Raw genomic sequence first — 10,952 nt, forward strand, 5'->3', positions numbered from 1 at the left:
CAAATGCCCGAGATCTAAATTTAAGACGCCTCATCTCTGCAGTATTGTAAAAAGTTCTCTTTGAACATCTAATATTTCTTCTTGAATCTCATCTGACTGAAAATATTGTCCCTTACTATAGTTTAGATTGCCAAGAGCCCCCGAGCCCCATACTTTAATTACTCCCATTACCAGCGCTGCCTGCAGGATGAATAAGGCGGCTCCTGGTGACAGAAGCAGATTCACAGGATCAGATCCCAGAGGAGATGGGAGACACCATTTGCAGAAGCCGTAATATGACAAAATGTCAGAAAACCAGGGCAGTAGAATTCCCCATAAAGTGACTTCATTTTGGAAATTACAACTCTCAGTGAATTAATCTATAGGAGTAGTGACTATTTTGACTACACAGGCACTTTCCGAAAATTAGTCCTGGATGTTGGAGAGTAAAAATTGCAGATTGGCCATTTTATTATCCAACACATATTGCTCAGATTGTGCTCCAGGAGACTCAAACACCTTAAATTAAGTGGGTTCTTCTCACTATAGTAATGCCAAATGCATAGATGCTAAATGTGGTTTGGGCGCACTGCAAGGCTCAGATGTGAGGGGGAGATCTGACTTCGGAAAAGCAGATATTGCTGGATTGGTTTATGGAAGCCATGCTGATTATCAAGAGCCTTTGAGCCACTAATAATGTGGAAACCTCTGTTTTTCCACTGACAGATGATGGACCTGAGTGGGGACTTGTTTTTTGTGGGATGAGTAGAAGTTTTTATTGGTATCATTTTTCCCTACATAACATTGTTTGATGGCTTCTTATTCCATATTTTGGAGGCAGAATGAACAGTTGGACACCACGCTCTACTGGTTCATCCTATCAGGTTTTCTATTAGACTGTGAACTGTCATTCGGTCAATAACTTCCCATTTCTACGGACATTTTAAGTACAATTAACACAAGAATCCCACTGAAAAATAAATAAAGATTTCATACCACTTCTTAATCAATCTAAACAAACACATCCCTGGCTACATGCTAATCCAGGGAAATGAAGAGATATATGCTCAAGTTTAAAAATCTATTTTATTAGACACAAATCTAAAAAATAGAGGAATATTTAAAATATTTTTAATCCTCTATTTTTTAGATTTGTGTCTAATAAAATAGATTTTTAAATTTAAGCATATATCTCTTCATTTCCCTGGATTAGCATGTAGCCCAGGGATGTGTCTGTTTAGACATTTTAAGTAGAAATGTTCAAAAATATAAATTTCAAGGATATTTTATTCAAAATTAATAATTGTTTTTTTTCTTGGCAGATGACTGTACCAGGAGATCAGAGGGACAGGAGATTTTTAAATCTGATGATCTTGAGATCCCACAGGATACAATTGAAGTGAATGCCATTACTCCAGATATACCATCATCCCTTCACAGCAAACATCAATCATCTGATCCTATGAAACAGGTCCTATCTTCTGATTCATTACCAACTACTAAGGAAAATCAAAATAAAATAAGCATTAAAAAACGAACTGCTCCTAAAGCAAAGAAATCATTTTCAAGTTCAGAATATGGAAATAGTTTTACCCTCGAAAAGTCTATTCTTCAACATCAAAAAATACACACAGCGGACAATAGATTTTTTTGTTCCAAATGTGGAAAATGTTTTAACCAGAAATCAGTTTTTGTTGATCACCAGAAAACCCACACAGGGGAGAAGCCTTTTTCATGTTCAGAATGTGGGAAATGTTTTAAACGGAAAGACCATCTTGATAACCACCAGAGAACCCACACAGGGGAGAAGCCCTTTTCCTGTTCAGAATGTGGGAAATGTTTTAATCGTAAAATGAATCTTGATACACACAAGAGCACCCACACAGGGGAGAAGCCTTTTTCCTGTTCAGAATGTGGGAAATGTTTTAACCAGAAATCCGTTTTGATTAAGCACCAGAGAACTCACACAGGGGAGAAGCCTTTTTCCTGTTCAAAATGTGGAAAATGTTTTAACCAGAAATCCAATTTGATTAGGCACCAGAGAACCCACATAGGGGAGAAGCCTTTTTTCTAATCTTTTTTTTTAATCCAATACATTTTTATTGAGATTTTTTCATTAGTTTTTTTTTTTTACAAAACTGGAAACCAGCACATACAATAATAAAATAACATATCATAGGGATGACATACATGCATCTCTCCTATATATCCTTTCAGCTTGCCCATTACCGTCTGATAACTTGCAATTACTATATCTTACAATTAACATTCCACATTCTTGAAATCTCTTATATAACCATAATATTGTAATAAACATTATAATCCTATACACATATAGGTGTGCTATATTACCCATACCACATGTTAAGGAATTCCAATACACATTACAATGAAACATTAGACCTCGCCAATTTTCTGAAAATGGGAATTATGGATCCAAATAGGGGCATTATGCAGAATGTATAAGAGTTGGGGCATCAATATCATTTTTAATAAGTTCCCTCTTCCTACAGCCGATAATGGTAATCTCCACCACGCATCGATTATCTTTTTATACTTTTCCAGAAGAAGATATAGAATCAGTACAATGTAATCCGGAGATCTTATCGTTATACTTATACTCGGTATTATAATTTCTCAGCCGTTTGTATTCGTGTATGTTCTAATATGCTGGAATCAGGGATATCATCAAATGGTAGAATAACCGACTTATCCCGATTAATGGACAGTCCTGACCATTCACCAAACTCTCCAATAATGTTCAGAATAGGATCAATAGACGTCTGGATATCACCTACAGTAGAAACCAGAAGTTTCCATACACTATATAAAAAGACACATATGATGTTTTTCTCAATATCTGACATGAAATCAGAATAAACCTTTCCCTTTTTAGGTCAATTAGGATTATACCATCATTTATAATATTTGCCAAACGCCAGAATAATGAGAGAGAGAGAGAATGCTTTATGGCATTACACATCTCTATAGGCTTTTCCCCTCCAGTATTCCTATGTCGGGGGTGATGTGCAGACGTGGGGCTCTGTCACCGCTGTAGATGTGGAGGGCAGTGATTGTGCTGCTTTCCTCAGATGACCGGACATTGCTCTGTTATTCCCAATGCTGAGATGAATGACAGAGGTCAGTGCTGGGGCAGATACTGACAGCCAATGAGTGTGCAGAGGGCAGTGCTGGGGCAGATACTGACAGCCAATGAGTGTGCAGAGGGCGGTGCTGGGGCAGCAGATACTGACAGCCAATGAGTGTGCAGAGGTCAGTGCTGGGGCAGCAGATACTGACAGCCAATGAGTGTGCAGAGGTCAGTGCTGGGGCAGATACTGACAGCCAATGAGTGTGCAGAGGGCGGTGCAGGGGCAGATACTGACAGCCAATGAGTGTGCAGAGGGCGGTGCAGGGGCAGATACTGACAGCCAATGAGTGTGCAGAGGGCAGTGCTGGGGCAGATACTGACAGCCAATGAGTGTGCAGAGGGCGGTGCTGGGGCAGATACTGACAGCCAATGAGTGTGCAGAGGGCAGTGCTGGGGCAGATACTGACAGCCAATGAGTGTGCAGAGGGCAGTGCTGGGGCAGATACTGACAGCCAATGAGTGTGCAGAGGTCAGTGCTGGGGCAGATACTGACAGCCAATGAGTGTGCAGAGGGCGGTGCTGGGGCAGATACTGACAGCCAATGAGTGTGCAGAGGGCGGTGCTGGGGCAGATACTGACAGTCAATGAGTGTGCAGAGGGCAGTGCTGGGGCAGATACTGACAGCCAATGAGTGTGCAGAGGGCGGTGCTGGGGCAGATACTGACAGCCAATGAGTGTGCAGAGGGCGGTGCTGGGGTAGATACTGACAGCCAATGAGTGTGCAGAGGGCGGTGCTGGGGCAGATACTGACAGCCACTGAGTGTGCAGAGGGCAGTGCAGGGGCAGAGACTGACAGCCAATGAGTGTGCAGAGGGCGGTGCTGGGGCAGATACTGACAGTCAATGAGTGTGCAGAGGGCAGTGCTGGGGCAGATACTGACAGCCAATGAGTGTGCAGAGGGCGGTGCTGGGGCAGATACTGACAGCCAATGAGTGTGCAGAGGGCGGTGCTGGGGCAGATACTGACAGCCAATGACTGTGCAGAGGGCGGTGCTGGGGCAGATACTGACAGCCAATGAGTGTGCAGAGGGCGGTGCTGGGGCAGATACTGACAGCCAATGAGTGTGCAGAGGGCGGTGCTGGGGCAGATACTGACAGCCAATGAGTGTGCAGAGGGCAGTGCTGGGGCAGATACTGACAGCCAATGAGTGTGCAGAGGGCGGTGCTGGGGCAGATACTGACAGCCAATGAGTGTGCAGAGGGCGGTGCTGGTACAGATACTGACAGCCAATGAGTGTGCAGAGGGCGGTGCTGGGGCAGATACTGACAGCCAATGAGTGTGCAGAGGGCGGTGCTGGGGCAGATACTGACAGCCAATGAGTGTGCAGAGGGCGGTGCTGGGGCAGATACTGACAGCCAATGAGTGTGCAGAGGGCGGTGCTGGGGCAGATACTGACAGCCAATGAGTGTGCAGAGGGCGGTGCTGGGGCAGATACTGACAGCCAATGAGTGTGCAGAGGGCGGTGCTGGGGCAGATACTGACAGCCAATGAGTGTGCAGAGGGCAGTGCTGGGGCAGATACTGACAGCCAATGAGTGTGCAGAGGGCAGTGCTGGGGCAGATACTGACAGCCAATGAGTGTGCAGAGGGCGGTGCTGGGGCAGATACTGACAGCCAATGAGTGTGCAGAGGGCGGTGCTGGGGCAGATACTGACAGCCAATGAGTGTGCAGAGGGCGGTGCTGGGGCAGATACTGACAGCCAATGAGTGTGCAGAGGGTGGTGCTGGGGCAGATACTGACAGCCAATGAGTGTGCAGAGGGTGGTGCTGGGGCAGATACTGACAGCCAATGAGTGTGCAGAGGTCAGTGCAGGGGCAAATACTGACAGCCAATGAGTGTGCAGAGGGCGGTGCTGGGGCAGATACTGACAGCCAATGAGTGTGCAGAGGGCGGTGCTGGGGCAGATACTGACAGCCAATGAGTGTGCAGAGGGCGGTGCAGGGGCAGATACTGACAGCCAATGAGTGTGCAGAGGGCGGTGCTGGGGCAGATACTGACAGCCAATGAGTGTGCAGAGGGCGGTGCTGGGGCAGATACTGACAGCCAATGAGTGTGCAGAGGGCGGTGCTGGGGCAGATACTGACAGCCAATGAGTGTGCAGAGGGTGGTGCTGGGGCAGATACTGACAGCCAATGAGTGTGCAGAGGGTGGTGCTGGGGCAGATACTGACAGCCAATGAGTGTGCAGAGGGCGGTGCTGGGGCAGATACTGACAGCCAATGAGTGTGCAGAGGGCGGTGCTGGGGCAGATACTGACAGCCAATGAGTGTGCAGAGGGTGGTGCTGGGGCAGATACTGACAGCCAATGAGTGTGCAGAGGGTGGTGCTGGGGCAGATACTGACAGCCAATGAGTGTGCAGAGGTCAGTGCAGGGGCAAATACTGACAGCCAATGAGTGTGCAGAGGGCAGTGCTGGGGCAGATACTGACAGCCAATGAGTGTGCAGAGGGCGGTGCTGGGGCAGATACTGACAGCCAATGAGTGTGCAGAGGGCGGTGCAGGGGCAGATACTGACAGCCAATGAGTGTGCAGAGGGCGGTGCTGGGGCAGATACTGACAGCCAATGAGTGTGCAGAGGGCGGTGCTGGGGCAGATACTGACAGCCAATGAGTGTGCAGAGGGCGGTGCTGGGGCAGATACTGACAGCCAATGAGTGTGCAGAGGGCGGTGCAGGGGCAGATACTGACAGCCAATGAGTGTGCAGAGGGCGGTGCTGGGGCAGATACGGACAGCCAATGAGTGTGCAGAGGGCGGTGCTGGGGCAGATACTGACAGCCAATGAGTGTGCAGAGGGCGGTGCTGGGGCAGATACTGACAGCCAATGAGTGTGCAGAGGGCGGTGCTGGGGCAGATACTGACAGCCAATGAGTGTGCAGAGGTCAGTGCTGGGGCAGATACTGACAGCCAATGAGTGTGCAGAGGGCGGTGCTGGGGCAGATACTGACAGCCAATGAGTGTGCAGAGGGCGGTGCTGGGGCAGATACTGACAGTCAATGAGTGTGCAGAGGGCGGTGCTGGGGCAGATACTGACAGCCAATGAGTGTGCAGAGGGCGGTGCTGGGGCAGATACTGACAGCCAATGAGTGTGCAGAGGGCGGTGCTGGGGCAGATACTGACAGCCAATGAGTGTGCAGAGGGCGGTGCTGGGGCAGATACTGACAGCCAATGAGTGTGCAGAGGGCGGTGCTGGGGCAGATACTGACAGCCAATGAGTGTGCAGAGGGCGGTGCTGGGGCAGATACTGACAGTCAATGAGTGTGCAGAGGGCGGTGCTGGGGCAGATACTGACAGCCAATGAGTGTGCAGAGGGCGGTGCTGGGGCAGATACTGACAGCCAATGAGTGTGCAGAGGGCGGTGCTGGGGCAGATACTGACAGCCAATGAGTGTGCAGAGGGCGGTGCTGGGGCAGATACTGACAGCCAATGAGTGTGCAGAGGGCGGTGCTGGGGCAGATACTGACAGCCAATGAGTGTGCAGAGGGCGGTGCTGGGGCAGATACTGACAGCCAATGAGTGTGCAGAGGGCGGTGCTGGGGCAGATACTGACAGCCAATGAGAGTGCAGAGGGCGGTGCTGGGGCAGATACTGACAGCCAATGAGAGTGCAGAGGGCGGTGCTGGGGCAGATACTGACAGCCAATGAGTGTGCAGAGGGCGGTGCTGGGGCAGATACTGACAGCCAATGAGTGTGCAGAGGGCGGTGCTGGGGCAGATACTGACAGCCAATGAGTGTGCAGAGGGCGGTGCTGGTACAGATACTGACAGCCAATGAGTGTGCAGAGGGCGGTGCTGGGGCAGATACTGACAGCCAATGAGTGTGCAGAGGGCGGTGCTGGGGCAGATACTGACAGCCAATGAGTGTGCAGAGGGCGGTGCTGGGGCAGATACTGACAGCCAATGAGAGTGCAGAGGGCGGTGCTGGGGCAGATACTGACAGCCAATGAGTGTGCAGAGGGCGGTGCTGGGGCAGATACTGACAGCCAATGAGTGTGCAGAGGGCGGTGCTGGTACAGATACTGACAGCCAATGAGTGTGCAGAGGGCGGTGCTGGGGCAGATACTGACAGCCAATGAGTGTGCAGAGGGCGGTGCTGGGGCAGATACTGACAGCCAATGAGTGTGCAGAGGGCGGTGCTGGGGCAGATACTGACAGCCAATGAGTGTGCAGAGGGCGGTGCTGGGGCAGATACTGACAGCCAATGAGTGTGCAGAGGGCGGTGCTGGGGCAGATACTGACAGCCAATGAGTGTGCAGAGGGCGGTGCTGGGGCAGATACTGACAGCCAATGAGAGTGCAGAGGGCGGTGCTGGGGCAGATACTGACAGCCAATGAGTGTGCAGAGGGCGGTGCTGGGGCAGATACTGACAGCCAATGAGTGTGCAGAGGGCGGTGCTGGTACAGATACTGACAGCCAATGAGTGTGCAGAGGTCAGAGCTGGGGCAGATACTGACAGCCAATGAGTGTGCAGAGGGTGGTGCTGGGGCAGATACTGACAGCCAATGAGTGTGCAGAGGGTGGTGCTGGGGCAGATACTGACAGCCAATGAGTGTGCAGAGGTCAGTGCAGGGGCAAATACTGACAGCCAATGAGTGTGCAGAGGGCGGTGCTGGGGCAGATACTGACAGCCAATGAGTGTGCAGAGGGCGGTGCTGGGGCAGATACTGACAGCCAATGAGTGTGCAGAGGGCGGTGCAGGGGCAGATACTGACAGCCAATGAGTGTGCAGAGGGCGGTGCTGGGGCAGATACTGACAGCCAATGAGTGTGCAGAGGGCGGTGCTGGGGCAGATACTGACAGCCAATGAGTGTGCAGATGGCGGTGCTGGGGCAGATACTGACAGCCAATGAGTGTGCAGAGGGCGGTGCAGGGGCAGATACTGACAGCCAAAGAGTGTGCAGAGGGCGGTGCTGGGGCAGATACGGACAGCCAATGAGTGTGCAGAGGGCAGTGCTGGGGCAGATACGGACAGCCAATGAGTGTGCAGAGGGCAGTGCTGGGGCAGATACGGACAGCCAATGAGTGTGCAGAGGGCAGTGCTGGGGCAGATACGGACAGCCAATGAGTGTGCAGAGGGCAGTGCTGGGGCAGATACGGACAGCCAATGAGTGTGCAGAGGGCGGTGCTGGGGCAGATACTGACAGCCAATGAGTGGGCAGAGGGCGGTGCTGGGGCAGATACTGACAGCCAATGAGTGTGCAGAGGGCAGTGCTGGGGCAGATACTGACAGCCAATGAGTGTGCAGAGGTCAGTGCTGGGGCAGATACTGACAGCCAATGAGTGTGCAGAGGTCAGTGCTGGGGCCAGATATTGACAGACAATGAGTGTGCAGAGGGCGGTGCTGAGGCAGATACTGACAGCCAATGAGTGTGCAGAGGGCGGTGCTGAGGCAGATACTGACAGCCAATGAGTGTGCAGAGGGCGGTGCTGGGGCAGATACTGACAGCCAATGAGTGTGCAGAGGGCGGTGCTGGGGCAGATACTGACAGCCAATGAGTGTGCAGAGGGCGGTGCTGGGGCAGATACTGACAGCCAATGAGTGTGCAGAGGGCGGTGCTGGGGCAGATACTGACAGCCAATGAGTGTGCAGAGGGCGGTGCTGGGGCAGATACTGACAGCCAATGAGAGTGCAGAGGGCAGTGCTGGGGCAGATACTGACAGCCAATGAGTGTGCAGAGGGCGGTGCTGGGGCAGATACTGACAGCCAATGACTGTGCAGAGGGCGGTGCTGGGGCAGATACTGACAGCCAATGACTGTGCAGAGGGCGGTGCTGGGGCAGATACTGACAGCCAATGACTGTGCAGAGGGCGGTGCTGGGGCAGATACTGACAGCCAAGGAGTGTGCAGAGGGCAGTGCTGGGGCAGATACTGACAGCCAATGAGTGTGCAGAGGTCGGTGCTGGGGCAGAAACTGACAGCCAATGAGTGTGCAGAGGTCAGTGCTGGGGCAGATACTGACAGCCAATGAGTGTGCAGAGGTCAGTGCTGGGGCAGATACTGACAGCCAATGAGTGTGCAGAGGGCGGTGCTGGGGCAGATACTGACAGCCAATGAGTGTGCAGAGGTCAGTGCTGGGGCAGATACTGGCAGCCAATGAGTGTGCAGAGGGCGGTGCTGGGGCAGATACTGACAGCCAATGAGTGTGCAGAGGGCGGTGCTGGGGCAGATACTGACAGCCAATGAGTGTGCAGAGGGCGGTGCTGGGACATATATTGACAGCCAATGAGTGTGCAGAGGGCGGTGCTGGGGCAGATACTGACAGCCAATGAATGTGCAGAGGTCAGCGCTGGGGCAGATACTGACAGCCAATGAGTGTGCAGAGGGCGGTGCTGGGGCAGATACTGACAGCCAATGAGTGTGCAGAGGGCGGTGCTGGGACATATACTGACAGCCAATGAGTGTGCAGAGGGCGGTGCTGGGGTAGATACTGACAGCCAATGAGTGTGCAGAGGGCAGTGCTGGGGCAGATACTGACAGCCAATGAGTGTGCAGAGGTCAGTGCTGGGGCAGATACTGACAGCCAATGAGTGTGCAGAGGGCGGTGCTGGGGCAGATACTGACAGCCAATGAGTGTGCAGAGGGTGGTGCTGGGGCAGATACTGACAGCCAATGAGTGTGCAGAGGGCGGTCCTGGGACAGATACTGACAGCCAATGAGTGTGCAGAGGGCAGTGCTGGGGCAGATACTGACAGCCAATGAGTGTGCAGAGGGCGGTGCTGGGGCACATACTGACAGCCAATGAGTGTGCAGAGGGCGGTGCTGGGACATATACTGACAGCCAATGAGTGTGCAGAGGGCGGTGCTGGGGCAGATACTGACAGCCAATGAATGTGCAGAGGTCAGCGCTGGGGCAGATACTGACAGCCAATGAGTGTGCAGAGGAAGGTGCTGGGGCAGATACTGACAGCCAATGAGTGTGCAGAGGGCGGTGCTGGGGCAGATACTGACAGCCAATGAGTGTGCAGAGGGCGGTGCTGGGGCAGATACTGACAGCCAATGAGTGTGCAGAGGGCGGTGCTGGGGCAGATACTGACAGCCAATGAGTGTGCAGAGGGCGGTGCTGGGACATATACTGACAGCCAATGAGTGTGCAGAGGGCGGTGCTGGGGCAGATACTGACAGCCAATGAGTGTGCAGAGGGCAGTGCTGGGGCAGATACTGACAGCCAATGAGTGTACAGAGGTCAGTGCTGGGGCAGATACTGACAGCCAATGAGTGTGCAGAGGGTGGTGCTGGGGCAGATACTGACAGCCAATGAGTGTGCAGAGGGTGGTGCTGGGGCAGATACTGACAGCCAATGACTGTGCAGAGGGCGGTGCTGGGGCAGATACTGACAGCCAATGAATTTGCAGAGGGCAGTGCTGGGGCAGATACTGACAGCCAATGAGTGTGCAGAGGTCAGTGCTGGGGCAGATACTGACAGCCAATGAGTGTGCAGAGGGCGGTGCTGGGGCAGATACTGACAGCCAAAGAGTGTGCAGAGGGCGGTGCTGGGGCAGATACTGACAGCCAATGAGTGTGCAGAGGGCGGTGCTGGGACATATACTGACAGCCAATGAGTGTGCAGAGGGCGGTGCTGGGGCAGATACTGACAGCCAATGAATGTGCAGAGGTCAGCGCTGGGGCAGATACTGACAGCCAATGAGTGTGCAGAGGGCGGTGCTGGGGCAGATACTGACAGCCAATGAGTGTGCAGAGGGCGGTGCTGGGACATATACTGACAGCCAATGAGTGTGCAGTGGGCGGAGCTGGGGCAGATACTGACAGCCAATGAGTGTGTAGAGGGCGGTGCTGGGGCAGATACTGACAGCCAATGAGTGTGCAGA

Source organism: Phyllobates terribilis, unplaced genomic scaffold (assembly GCF_046119375.1).
Source record: "Phyllobates terribilis strain yellow unplaced genomic scaffold, ASM4611937v1 Scaffold_500__1_contigs__length_1315687, whole genome shotgun sequence".
NCBI classification, from domain to species: Eukaryota; Metazoa; Chordata; class Amphibia; order Anura; family Dendrobatidae; genus Phyllobates; species Phyllobates terribilis.